This window comes from Lynx rufus, unplaced genomic scaffold (genome assembly GCF_022079265.1).
Source record: "Lynx rufus isolate CCGP_SWC_20201006 ecotype Redwood Valley unplaced genomic scaffold, mLynRuf1.p SCAF_3, whole genome shotgun sequence".
In the NCBI taxonomy this organism is placed as follows: Eukaryota; Metazoa; Chordata; class Mammalia; order Carnivora; family Felidae; genus Lynx; species Lynx rufus.
Genome location: NW_025814845.1, coordinates 112,262,281 through 112,276,174, shown reverse-complemented (window position 1 = coordinate 112,276,174; position 13,894 = coordinate 112,262,281).

Sequence of the window (13,894 nt, the reverse complement as noted above, 5' to 3'; positions counted from 1 at the left end):
AATAACATTATGAAATCAAAGGAACATAAAGCTTTGATTAATTGTAAATTTATATATACTTTTGGTTTTTTTATAGAAACTGAAGAATATCACTTCAATATTTACATCCCCATACAATTTTTTTAAAGAGAAAGTGCAGAAAAAGTCAAATTGCAGAGAAGACTGATTTGACTTTTGCATTAGTTTCTTGTGTGTGGGAAAGACAGAAAAAAATACTGAAAAGAAAGATAGACACATATCTAGGTAGATTTAAGACTGAAGAAAATGTACTTTGCAGAAAAATGTGGTCCTTTAATAGCAGTGACTTCGTGTCAGTTTATTACATACATGATTTGAGAAAAGATTTACAAGGTAATGTGATTTTAGAACTTAAATACAGAAGTTAATATTATGCTATACTTATCAGATATCTACTACCACAATAAAGCTGCATGATAAAGTACTATAAAATCTGAGTGATAATGGTCCTAATTAGATATTAACTCATGAGTCTGATTGGCTTGGGTTTAATTGATAGTCTGAGCTCACTCAAAAATCTGTAATCAACCTTGGGTGATCTAGGTAGGTCTACTGACTGCGAGTGGGTTTGCTCACTTTTGAGAACATCTGTGATAGTTGACTGAGACATCCTTGACTAGAATGACTTGGGGAGCTTAAAACACTGTGTCATGTATATCCCATTTTCTGGCAGATTAGTAGGCATGAGCTTTCAGAGTAACTACAGAAAAGTAAGAGTGGGAAATCTAATTAGGGATGTGTTTTTAAAACTTCTATTTGAATCAGCTGTGCTGATATCTTGTGAGCAAAAGTATCAGATGGATGAATTCAAAGTTAATTTCAATACAAAATTAATTAGCAGGGAAATATATTTAATTTTTGTTTTGTTTTTTGGTAAAAGAACAGCATCATATGACCAAGGTCATGGATACAGCATAAGGTGAGGAACTGGAATGAGTAATATAATCTACCACCCTAAATTAATTTGAAAATCGGATGTTCTTTAGAAAGCCAAAAAATAAAAAAATAAATAAAAAAAAAGAAAAAGGAAAAAGAAAGAAAAGATAAAATAAAATAATATCTATTAGGTTTCATTGGTCAACTCACTAGATTCCTCAAAACAGGGGAAATTTTAGGGTGCCTGGGTGGCTTAGTGGGTTAAGCTTCCGACTTCGGCTAAGGTCATGGTCTCACAGCTGGTGAGTTAGAGCCCCATTGGGCGCTGCACTGACAGCACAGAGCCTTTTTGAGATCCTCTCTCTCGCTTTCTCTCTGCCCATTCCCCACTCTCACTGTCTCTTTAAATAAATAAATAAATAGGGGCGCCTGGGTGGCTCAGTCGGTTGGGCGGCGGACTTTGGCTCAGGTCATGATCTCAGGGTCCGTGAGTTAGAGCCCCGCATCGGGCTCTGTGCTGACAGCTGGGAGCCTGGAGCCTGTTTCGGATTCTGTGTCTCCCTCTCTCTGACCCACCCCATTCATGCTCTGTCTCTCTCTGTCTCAAAAATGAATAAACGTTAAAAAAAAAATTTTTAAAAAAAATAAATAAATAATAAAAATACATTAAAATAATGATATAGAGAAATTCTTGTAGTAAATGTTATTAAACAATGTGGGGAAATAAAGTCACACTTGTTTATAAGGAAAATGATAAAAAGAAAATATTGAAATATAATAAAAATATAATCAATTTTAAAATGGTAATGTTTTAAAAATTTTTAAATAAATAAAATTTAAAAACAACTATAGTGCTTAAAACAGGAAATTAGAACAAGGGCTTTAGTTACATGTTACATTAGTAATGATGTCATTATCTTCATTACATTCTTATTTATAAAAATCAATATTTATATACCTCAATTTTATTACCCCCCCAAAATAAGTCTTTTTCTTTGAAAGTGTCATTTAAAAAGACTCATTATATAAACATAACTAAGCAGATTCAGACTTACTATTAGTGTTTTCATTAATTCAAAACATGTGGACCCACATATATTTTAGTTTCTCAATGATATTTCTCTTAAATAACTTCAGACATATGAGTGTCTCTCTTATTGTATTTAATTGCTTGGAAGCAGTTTCAAAAGTTCTTATAAGGACTATCTAAAAAAAATAGAAAAGCTTTATGGTTAATCTACAGTGTAAAAGAAGATTAAAATAATAGGCATCATTAAGTCTGATAATGAGATTGTTTAAAAGGCCAATATTTTTTTTGGTTACAATCTTGAACAAGTAAATTTACCAGATCTATTCTATCAGATTGAAGTCAAAATGAGTATTATAAAACATTCTAGTTACATTGGGTTGTTGGTACATTTTTTCATTTCTTTTAGACTCCTTTAATTGCTAATCCGATTATGTAGTCTCTAAAGTTGACAGATACAAATTTAGCAAATTTCAAACTCTTAGGCTCTTTCTAGTTAAGTGGCATTGATGGATAAGTAAACAATAATATTTAAACTAACTGTTCCACTTAAGTACCCTATATAATAAGTATCTTTAGCCACTGGTTTAGTTTCCTTAATATATTCTGACTCATAGAGGCTATATGTTTCAATCGACTTTCTTCACTGTGGAGAAAGATTCTATCTTATAATTCTATTCTATTGGAATGGGGATATTCTGACCAAACTAGTTTGGTCTTTATATCCACATAGACCATATGTCCATATATTGTGGAATTTCAGGTTAAGATTTACAAATATCATTTATTCTCAATTCTTAAGTAGGATTTTCAAATTGACATGGACTATAGCCTATGTCTACTAATGTAATAGTTTCAACATTTCAGATATATTTTATGGTTTTCTTATTTGTATATTGTATTTCTTATTTGTATATTGTATTATAAATTAAAATATGGAAAACCTTATTCTGATCACTCAGCAAATAACAGTATTTACCCATAATCTGTTGATAGTTCCTATCTATTGAGTAAAATATATTATTATTAGAAATTAATTTAAATAAAATAGTATAAATGGTTAATTCTTTGAATATAGATTCAAAGATTAAGTACAGATTCATGGAGCAGATTGCTATGCTGTCAATTCATCTTGTTTAATATTATATCTTGTATGTTCATGTTTCAAAGGTGAGTAAATGTAAGGCAACATATTCTACAAGGTAAAATCTTCAGGATATCTCATATTGATTTCACTATTGTGTCATGGCTACATTTCCTTTTTTCAGACAGTTTTTCCTCTACCGGAAGTCAATTTTGACTGGTGGTGGAACCAACTACACTTTGACTCCCAAGACAAAGCACATGAAAGCATCTACAACAAACAAGATCGTACAGTGGGGATACAAAGTTACTGTTTTTCTCTGTTCGTAATAATGAGCCATTTATATGAGATTCCCTAATTTACTAAAACCACTCTGGTTTCTGCCCATCCCTCTCACTGACTGTCTTAGTTTGTATTTGAATCTCTTGTTATCATCATCCAGCTTTGCTTTTTGACTTTCCCTTGGTGCAATTCAGAAATTCTCTAAAATTGGTTCTTTAATCAACTGTGCCACCCACAAGAAAAGGACATTTTCTCATCAGCCTCACTCTAAAAATTGTAGAGAAAAAAATGTATAAATAAGGCTTTATATCCTTGATCTAAAAATATTATAAAGACAATGATTAGCATAGCTCTGTGCAAAACAGAGCACATAGGCCCACCCCTGTGCTCTGTAATAGGCAGCTCCACCTGAAACTTCTGGAAGGAGTTGGAGAAGACAAGTTGTTCAAGGAAAGAGAGCTATATTTAAGAAGCATAAGGTAAATGAAGTTGGGCAGAACAAAACATACTTATTTGCCAGAGTATTTAAAACTTTTATGATCAAAAGTTATAAAACAGGAATGAATAATGTCACACTTTGAAGTTGAATATCATTCTTATATATGTAATTCACAGAATTTCTAAAACATGTCCAATTAACTAAAGGAAGTATATTTGATGGCACTTAAATATGCCCTTTTTAATGTCTGTTATTTTCTTCTAAAATTAATTATATATATTTCAGTTAACTGTCTTTAAAATAGTAAACATATGTGGGCATTAGTAGGTTCCAAGTTCTGTGCTGTCTGCTTTCTATTCATTACATCATGTAACCAAAACACCAAAGTTATGAGCATATTAGATATGCCATATCCAGTGAAATGTGAACACTATAGTAACTCGATGCTAATCAACAATTATTTAAAAATAAAACTTAGCTCTTCATTAACAGTTGAAATTGTATGTTTTAACTTTCCCCTTAAATCATGTTTCCATTTTTCCCCACAGAATTTTACTCGATTATGATTGAAAGCCTTATCAACCACAATATCATACTTCTCAATATCAAACACAAACACATACCTAAATTACATTTAATGTCTAATTTTCAATGAAATACAAAGTTTCCTACCAGATTTAGGTTTATAGTAACATTTTAGTATGTTACTATATAATTACTCTAACATGTATATAAATATTAGAAATTTGTATAAATGATTATTTAAAACAAGTAAATTTTATTCTAAATGCATCTCTTGGAATAAGAACAAATGAGGCCATATATGATGTCTTAATTAAAGGAAGCATAGGTATTTTCCATAGTCTCCTCTTAACAACCTGAAGTTTTTGCCTCTGGGGCAATGCAATATGGTAATATTCCACACGAGTGAGGATACGAATTTCTCTTCTAAGGTGGAAGAAGGGACATTGTGAAAGTGGGATGAGAAAGGAGCATCCATTGTAGGCCTTAATCATAGGCATTTTTTGAGTCAGGTCAATTTTGTAAAAGAGTACTTCTGAGGGTCAGCATCTGGAAATTGTTTTCTTTGCAACAATTTCTGACTGAGTTTCCCTTGGAATGACTTCATGTTTCCCTAGGGTTATCTTGTATTAAGATTGCTATTATAGGTACCTGAGTTTTTCAGATGAAGAAACAGAGAAAGAGTTTAGGAAAATTTCCCAGAAATACACACTTGAACATAAGAGTCAATACTTGAATTGTCTATCTGACCCCTTACCCATGCACTTAACCACTGAAATGCACTAACTCCCACCCAACTTCATTTTATAAAACTAATAATGTTAGTCTAACACAGACTCTTTATTAAAAGAAAGAGTTAAAAGGCTTTTGATACTTGCCTTATTTATGAATAGATTGATAAATAACATTTCACGCCTTGCTAATAACAAAGAAGAATGGGATAATGGGAACCAAATTTCAGTAAGATGAGAGAGGTGTGGCAATCAGAATGAGTGCATCATTCTTCTTCAGGGAGCATTTCCTTTGTTATTAAACAATATCAACAACAAATGCACCATCACAAACATACATCACTCATTTGTATTACTTCTTTATTCAAAATGCAGTATAGGAAAGGGAATGTGTTTATGTGTGTGAATATGCATACCCTTCATCTTCTAAAGATAAAGAAGGTAAGAACTGGATGAGAACTGTCCTTAACTTCTCACTTTAATCCTCTTTGTTTCAATACTTTTCTATTATAGAAAGGAGTAACTACAGCAGCCATTTTGATTTCTAATCTCGGTAGCCAAGGTGTTTCATAAATCCAGATGAGTATACAAACTGAAAAGTGCAAGACCTTGTATCACTGTGGTCATTGAATGCTCCCTGGAAGACCATTAATGTGAAGAGTGAGGTAATTAAAACTGTGGTTGCATGGCCAAAGGTTAAATTCCCCAAAGCCTTGAGAATTATTAATGTGCAGTTTGGCAAAGTGAAAGTGTAACATTGAGACAGGAGGCAAAGAGAAGCAGAATAACGCCAGATGAATGTTGTAGCATTAGTATAGCCAGGGGATTTATCACATGGTTGACAAATGTAGGCATTAGGTGCATGGGGTAACAAGAAAAGTGACATAGACTATAAGAACCTGCAAAGATGGATACAAGTAGAAATTAATAATAAAGAATAGCAGCACAAGTGGGGCACCTAAGGGGCTCAGTTGGTTAAACATCTAACTCTTGGTTTTGGCTCAGATCATGATCTCACAGTTCATGAGTTCAAGCCCTGCTTCAGGCTTCACGCTAACTGTGGGGAACCTGCTTGGGATTCTCTCCCTCTCTTTGTCACTCTTCTGCTAGTGCTTTCCTTCTCTTCCTCTCTCTCAAAATAAATAAATAAACTTAAAAAAAAAGAATAGTAGCACAACTGATACATTTTATTCAACACAAATTTACTGAAGAGTACTGTGTATGAACTACTACAGGATCTGGGTCTGCAAAATCATTCCAAACGTGTGCCTTTTTATCTAAGAGAGATGAATCAGAAAACAAAAAGAAAAAAGCATCTCTAGACCATTGGACAACATGCTTTAAAGAGATTATGGAAATCTATGTACATTTTGTGTAGAGGAGGTTTATTTTTGGTAACATTCCAGTTAAATTAGATGTAAGAGGCTGGAATCATCTTTCTGTGTGAGGTACTTATGCAAAAGCTCAGAATTATGAAGGACCATGTCAGGAACGAGAAATTACAACTAGTCTGGTATGGTTGGAGTAAAAAGAAGCAGATTGTTGAAATGACAGATTTGGTTAATTGAATTAGCTATATAAATGGTGAATGTTATTAGTTTACTATTCTGTTACTGAGAATCGAGCATGCATTTTAGGTGTGGATTATCCTTTTTTTTTCCTTTTTCATGTTTTTATTTAAATTCCAGTTACTTAACATAGAGTATAATATTAGTTTCAAGTGTGGAGTTCAGTGATTCATCACTTACAACATGCAGAGCTTATCACAAGTACCCTCCTTAATACCTGTCACCCTCCTTAATAGCCCATCCCCCAGCTATCTCCCTTCCAGCAACCCTCATCAGTTTGTTCTCTTTAGTTAAGAGTCTGTTTCCTGGTTTGCCTCTCTTTTTTTATCCCCTATATTCATTTGTGTTTTTTTTTTTGTTTTTTGATTATCTGTTTGGTTTCTAAAATTCCACATGAGTGAAATCATATGGTATTTGTCTTTCTCTGACTGACTTATTCCACTTAGCATAATACACTGTAGTTCCAACAATATCGTTGAAAATGGCAAGATTCTTTGTGATGGCTGAGTAATATTCCATTGTATATATACCACATCTTCTTTATCCTTTCATCAGTCCATGGACACTTAGGCTCTACGCATAATTTGGCTATTGTTGACAATGCAGCTATAAACTTTGGGGTGCATGTATCCCTTTGAATCAGTACTTTTGTATCCTTTGGGTAAATACCCAGTAGTGGGATTCCTAGATCATAGGGTAGTTCTATTTTTAATGTTTTGAGGAACCTCCACACTGTTTTCCAGAGTGACTGCACCAGTTTGCATTTGGGGTGTGTCACTCTTCAAGACAGTTTTATAGTCAGATATGTTTCTCCAATCACTGCCTATTCCCACAACACTTAAATATCCACAACACTTACATATGTGCACTCCCCCATGACATATTTCTTGTTTCCCAAATCTGTATTTAAAATACACACATGTGTGCATGTAGTGGTTACTTGGACTGATGTCAATTAAAACAGGTTTAATTCAATCATATCTTATTTATCAGATATTTCCCCCCCTTTACTTCAGAAGACAAAAGAAAATAAAGGAAATTTTTGGCTTGCAACTATAAATATTGCTTTCCCATATTTATCCTATTCAGTAAGAAAAAAGTAAATAAAGAAAACAATCATGCAACCATGAAAGAAAGCCTTACGATTCCTGCTCTGAGACTAAACAGAAAGTATACAGATGGAAACTACCAACTGAGCATTTCCCTTCCCTGAAAATATCTTTGAAATGGTGATAGTGATATCCAAAAGTAATTCTTGTGTAATATTTAAGATCTGAAAAGCCCAAAAGGTTAACAGAGATCTTCATGGGTTTCTGAGGGACTCCATAGTCCTTGAATATATATATGTACGTGTACACTCAAGAACAATTTCAAGGAAGGCTACAGAATATGTAAGTTTGTCTTTCAGGTTGAACCTGTGGACACATCACACTTGAAGTAACCATATCAGATTTCTAAGTAAGAAACTGAAGGTCTGCCATCATGGAAATTGAGGGAATGCCTTTGGAACAACCGGGCTGGCCCCATCCTCCCTTACTTTCTCTCCCTGTTCCCCTCCCTTCCTCTACAAAGGGAATATTTGTTAATGCTCATTTTTTTCCTCCAAAGTCAGCAGAACTTCTCACTAATGAATTAAATGATCTCCCTGAACAGGACTGGACTTTCTGAGATGGATATTGTTATCCTGAAGTAAATTTCTCCTTGTTTTTTCACCTGGTGGCAAGTGGAGTAATCTAAATGTCTTACCACTACTTTTCCACTATAAGGCAATGCCTGCGAATCCATACATTCTAAAATATGCACAAAGTTCTTGCTTAGTTTGACTATTTCCTGTGAAATAGTCCTGTCCAATTGAGTAAATTCACACCATCTACTGTACATAAATTTGAATGAAAAAGTCAAGATTCATTAGCCATTTGAGGAAAACTAAAAAACAATGACCAAGATGAGAAAGAGTATGTATTTAGAGAAAAGAAATCTAAGTATAATTAAACTTGATACTTCTGGTGAGATTAGAGATATTTTCTACAGAAAAAATAATTATTAAAATAAGTTATTACACTACTACAACAAAGAAACAAAGAACAAAAATATTTTTCAAAATAACATTTATTGCAAAAAAAAAAAAGAAGAACACATGCTATTTTCTGACCTTTATACCTATGATTACATAGTTATCTAAAGTCATGGGGCGCCTGGGTGTCTCAGTTGGTTAAGCATCCGACTTCGGCTCAGGTCATGATCTCATAGTTCGTGAGTTCAAGCCCCACATTGGGCTCTGTGCTGACAGCTCAGAGCCTGGAGCCAGTTTTGGATTATGTGTCTCCCTCTCTCTGCTTCTCTCTGTCTCTCTCAAAAATAAATAAACATTAAAATTTTAAAAATAATAAAAAAAAGTCACGTTATTGGAAAATATTTTAAAAACTGGAAACACATTCTAGTATTTATTTGAAATTCATAAAGTATATTTTATATTTTTATTCATTATGGAATGAAAAGATTATTCAATAAATAGTGTTTTCAAATAACTTTAGGTATTTAGAATAATAGTTACAATTTTATCCATACTATATATTTAAGTCGATCCATGTTATAATAATAAAATTGTCAATATATAAGTTAAATGAAAACATAAAAAAACTAGGATAAGTTACACATTAATATTTATGTGCCAGTGGACAGAGAATTTCTTTCAAAGTATAAAAGTTACAGGAACTGCAAAAAGACTAATTAAAATATCCAAATGAAAAAGTTTTTAAACTTCTATATCACAGTAAGGAAAAATCCAACAACTAGGTTAGAAGTACATTTGGAGTATTTCCATAACATTTGGAATATTTATGAGAAAATATTGACATTTATAACAAGAAAATGATTAATATTATATTTGGGACTTTAATAACATACCGTAAGAAAAAAATTAACACTACATTACGGGAAAAGAAAATGTCAATCCCCCTAAAAAATCTTACTTGACTATCTAAAATGTATTGTACTTCTTCTAGATTTAAACTAGATTTTTCCTTGGGGACTTTTCTTTTGTCCCATTATACTCTCCTGTGTGTCTGTCTTTCTTTCTTTCTAATACTAATTTCAAGCTTCACTCAGACTTGATTAATTAAAGCTTCATATCTCCCTGGTGATTGGTTCAAAGAAGGGCAGATTATGAAACAAAGGCCAATCAGATGCTTTCTCCAGGGAATTTGAAGATTGAGTGAAATAACCAAATCACTGAGAACAGAAGAACCTTTAATGGACCCTTAAGGCAGTATTCTGCTTCTGAAAACTGTAGTCTTCCATTTATTTGTTCCTGTATCTCCTGAGACCTGGTACTTTATGTTTTTCTCAATTCCATTAGCCTTGTCACATATTTGCAATAAATTAATATTTATTTATGTTAGCCAGAATACACATACATACACACACACACACACACACACACACACACACACAAAGAAAGAGAGAGAGAGAGAGAGGATATAGTCTTTGTTTTTAGAGTGATCAGAATTTCAATAAAGGCTCATCCATATTTTAGCTATTGACTATGGTACCTCAGGAAAATCCTTAAAACATCTAAGTCTCATTATCTCACATTTAAGTGAATAATTATATATAAAAATTATATCAGCATATATAAAGGATTAACTTGAATACAGTGTGACTCTACTCTTGAATATTATAGGCATTCAACTATGTTTTTTGTTGTTGTTGTTATTGTTGTTATTCTCTTTGGATATTAAGTTAAAAACTACATCTATCTCCCTCAATAAAAGGCATTACATAAAATTCTTAAAATGTTCATATCTATCTATCTATCCATCTATATTTATATAAATGGCAGCAACTTTATGGTCATGGATATTTAATTAAAAATGTTCCTTAATAAATTATGATAGGAAAAGTTGGGTGGCCATAAATACTATAAATACAGGTATTAAAAATTAGGAAACAGAAGACTGAACTAACACTGGAAATATGACTGAATACAAAGGTTTAGATAAGTGTAGGTTATGTAGCTATGAGCCTATGTCAAGACATGCAAGTCCTGTGAGCTGCATCACAACTAGGCATGTCCACATCATAATCCATTGTCTTTTATGTAAAATTTATAAATTGTACATATCTTAGCAGGAACAAGTAGATCTTTAGTATTTTGTAATAGTCACTAAAATATTCTATATATTTGTTTCATAAAAAAGTAAATAATTGTGTTTTCATATCCTGAAAAACATTTTTTGATGACATAATTTGCTTTAGTTTTCCTTATGGATAACATTAAATAACTTTTTAATATTATTTAGATTTCTAATTAGTATGGGAGGAAACTTTGAGAGAACCCCTAAACATGTACGTAAGCATGCATGCACGTGCACACACACACACGCACACACAAGCTACAAAAACGCTGGTTAACTCAACAGTAAAAAAAAATTGTAGAATAAACATTAAAGTCAAAATAACTCATATTCTTTCAGTGGGCTGACTGAAATGGAGACCAGAAACATCTGATAATGTTGTAAAAAAGGAAAAAGAACTTTATCCATCAAAGTGCGGAAGTGTAGAGTACAAATATTTTTAATTTTTTTTTTCTTGAGAGAGAGAGAGAGAAAGAGAGGGAGAGAGAGAGAGAGAATGAGCACAAGCCAGGGAGGGAGAGAGAATCTTCAGCAGGCTCCACACCCAGCACTGAGACCTAAGATTGGGGCTCAATCTCAGGACCATGAGATCATGACTTGAGCCGAAATCAAGAGTCCGAGGCTTAGTTGACTGAGCCACCCAGGAGCCCCAGAGAGTACAAATTTTAAATTCAATGCCAGTAAGACTCTAAACCATAAAATTATTAAAATATGGTAGAAAGCTAGGACACCTGAGTGGCTCAATTTGGTTAAGCATCTGACTAGATTTCTGCTCAGGTCATGATCTCAAGGTCATGATTTGGAGCCCCATGTTGGCCTCCAGGCTGGGCTTGGAGCTTGCTTAAGATTCTCACTCTCTTCCTCTCTTTCTTTCTCTCTCTCTCTCTCTCTCTCTGTTTCTCTCTTTGGAGTGTCCTCGTGCTCTCTCTCTGTCAACAACAACAACAAAAAAAGTATGGTAGAAAGCCAAGAAACTTCAGGGACAGTGACAAACATAATCATTCATGCCCCAAAGGAATGAAAGAACTTGGAGCTACCATGAAAAACAACTACTACTGAAGACAAACTCATCTTCCCAACAGCAGACTGTGAATTACACACAATAGGAGAGCTAGTAGAAGCAACACATAGAAGCATTCAGAACTCACTGAGTAAAGAAAAATGAGCTATATGAAAAAAGACTTGTAAATATACTGCCAAGTTTCACTTGTGTTCTTGTATTAATTTAAATTGCAATTTAAACTTGTTGGTGATTCAGGAAAAAAAAGCTGTAATTATATACATCAATTAGATAGAATCCTTTTGGAATGGGATATTTTCTATTCAAGAACACTAATCCAACAATGTGATTAAAGAGAAGCTTGAAAAAATGTTTCCTCTTTTTTCTCTTAGAGCTTTTCAAATTCTAAAAAAAAAAAAAAAGCTTTTCAAATGCTAAAATATCTTAGCGTTAAATAAATTCAGAACTAACTTATCAGGTATTCAAGTTTCAGAAGTTTTTCTTTTTCTTTTTTTTTTTTTGCCCCTTTTCAACTCACTTTAACACCTTTTAGATTTGACGTCTTTTAAATTACCCAGCACATATTAAAACTTGTAAGCAAAAGGATTGAGAGCTGTCATTCGAAAATGTCATGTCTGTAGTCAGTGGTTCATGAATAATTGACACTGAGATTACCTAGGGAAATTTGCAATTAGCCTCCTCATTAACATAAGAAGGAACAGTAGGCTGCTTGGTGAATGCTAGATTTTAACTTAGGTATTTACTCAAGAGATAAAAAGTTTATAATAGAACCTCTAATGAAAAATTCATTAGTTCAATCTGATATCCCAAGGGTTTTCAAGTTACTTCAAGAATCAGTCATTGAGAAAATGAAGAACACATATTCATTATTAATTTATACTTTCAACTAACTGTGAATGTCCAAATAACAAAAGAGATCAATTTATCGGTATCAATGAAAAAATGGTGATTTCAACAACATTGATAGAAAGTAAGTACCATCTAGGCCACTGCTAATCTGACAGTGAATTACTAGGAGTTGAAAAACAGGTTCTAAGTAACATACATAATATTAAAATAATATAAAACAATGTGTAACTATTCTGGAATGAATTTTAAATATGTGAAACTCACTCAGATCATAATAAATATCATTTGACTCAATTTATTCTCCATAAGCTTGATATTTAAATCTCATGAAAGTATTGGTATACATTAAAAAAAAGGTACTGATCTTTGCCCAAGTGTAGTGATAAAATGGGTAAAATTGAATAATATGCACACAAAAGTACAAAAGTGTTTCCATTCATTTCTAGACCAATACATTCATTAGGTTAACTGCACATAGATTTGTAGGTATATTAAAGCTGCACACATTTTAGGCTCAATTAAATGCAGCAAATATTTTAAAGTATTTTTCTAATTCAACTTTAGAGTTGAGATTATGAGGATTGTAAAGTTGAAGATGTTAGAAAATATTATAATATAGGTTAGGGAATGCTGAAGAGAGATATCTGTATGGCAGAGGTCAGGGGAACATTTCTGGAAGAGTTCATATTCCACATACCATATACTGTAGATATATTTCATCCAGACAGTAAAATTGCACAGAGAAATTCAGAGGAAGAAAAATAAATTGTTTCATCATAAGTGTTTTGTTTTCAAATTATCAAGAAGTTCTAGAAATTAACAAATATACATCAGGGACAACATGAACTGCCAAAAAAAAAAAAGGCTCTATACTTCAACTAAACAACTTTTATCAGTTTTGTCCATGGTTAACATTAAGTTTTTCATACCATTTCATTCCCTGATTCCAAGAGAATATGAAGTTGTATTAAGTCAAACTTCTCTAGAGAAACAACCAATAGTATGTGTATTGTTGTGTGTACGTATGTACTATTTAAATATGTGTATACAAAAGTGAGTGTTTTTGTGAGACTTCTGAGGAAAGGCTGCATGATAAAACAAAATATTTTGTAACCCGGTTTTGTGAAAGGTAAAATATACCATGTTTAAAGTACACTTTAGATAGTCTTTTCAAAATAGTTTTGTATTTGTATTTAAACTGTTCATAGAGTTTAAACAAACTGCTTGAAACTAGAACAATTTCCTGCATTAAGCTGAGGGGAGTGTGTATATAGTCTTACACAGATTCATAGCTTCCCCTCCCTCCATTTTTGTGTATTGGTGAACCAGGGTATAAAGAGC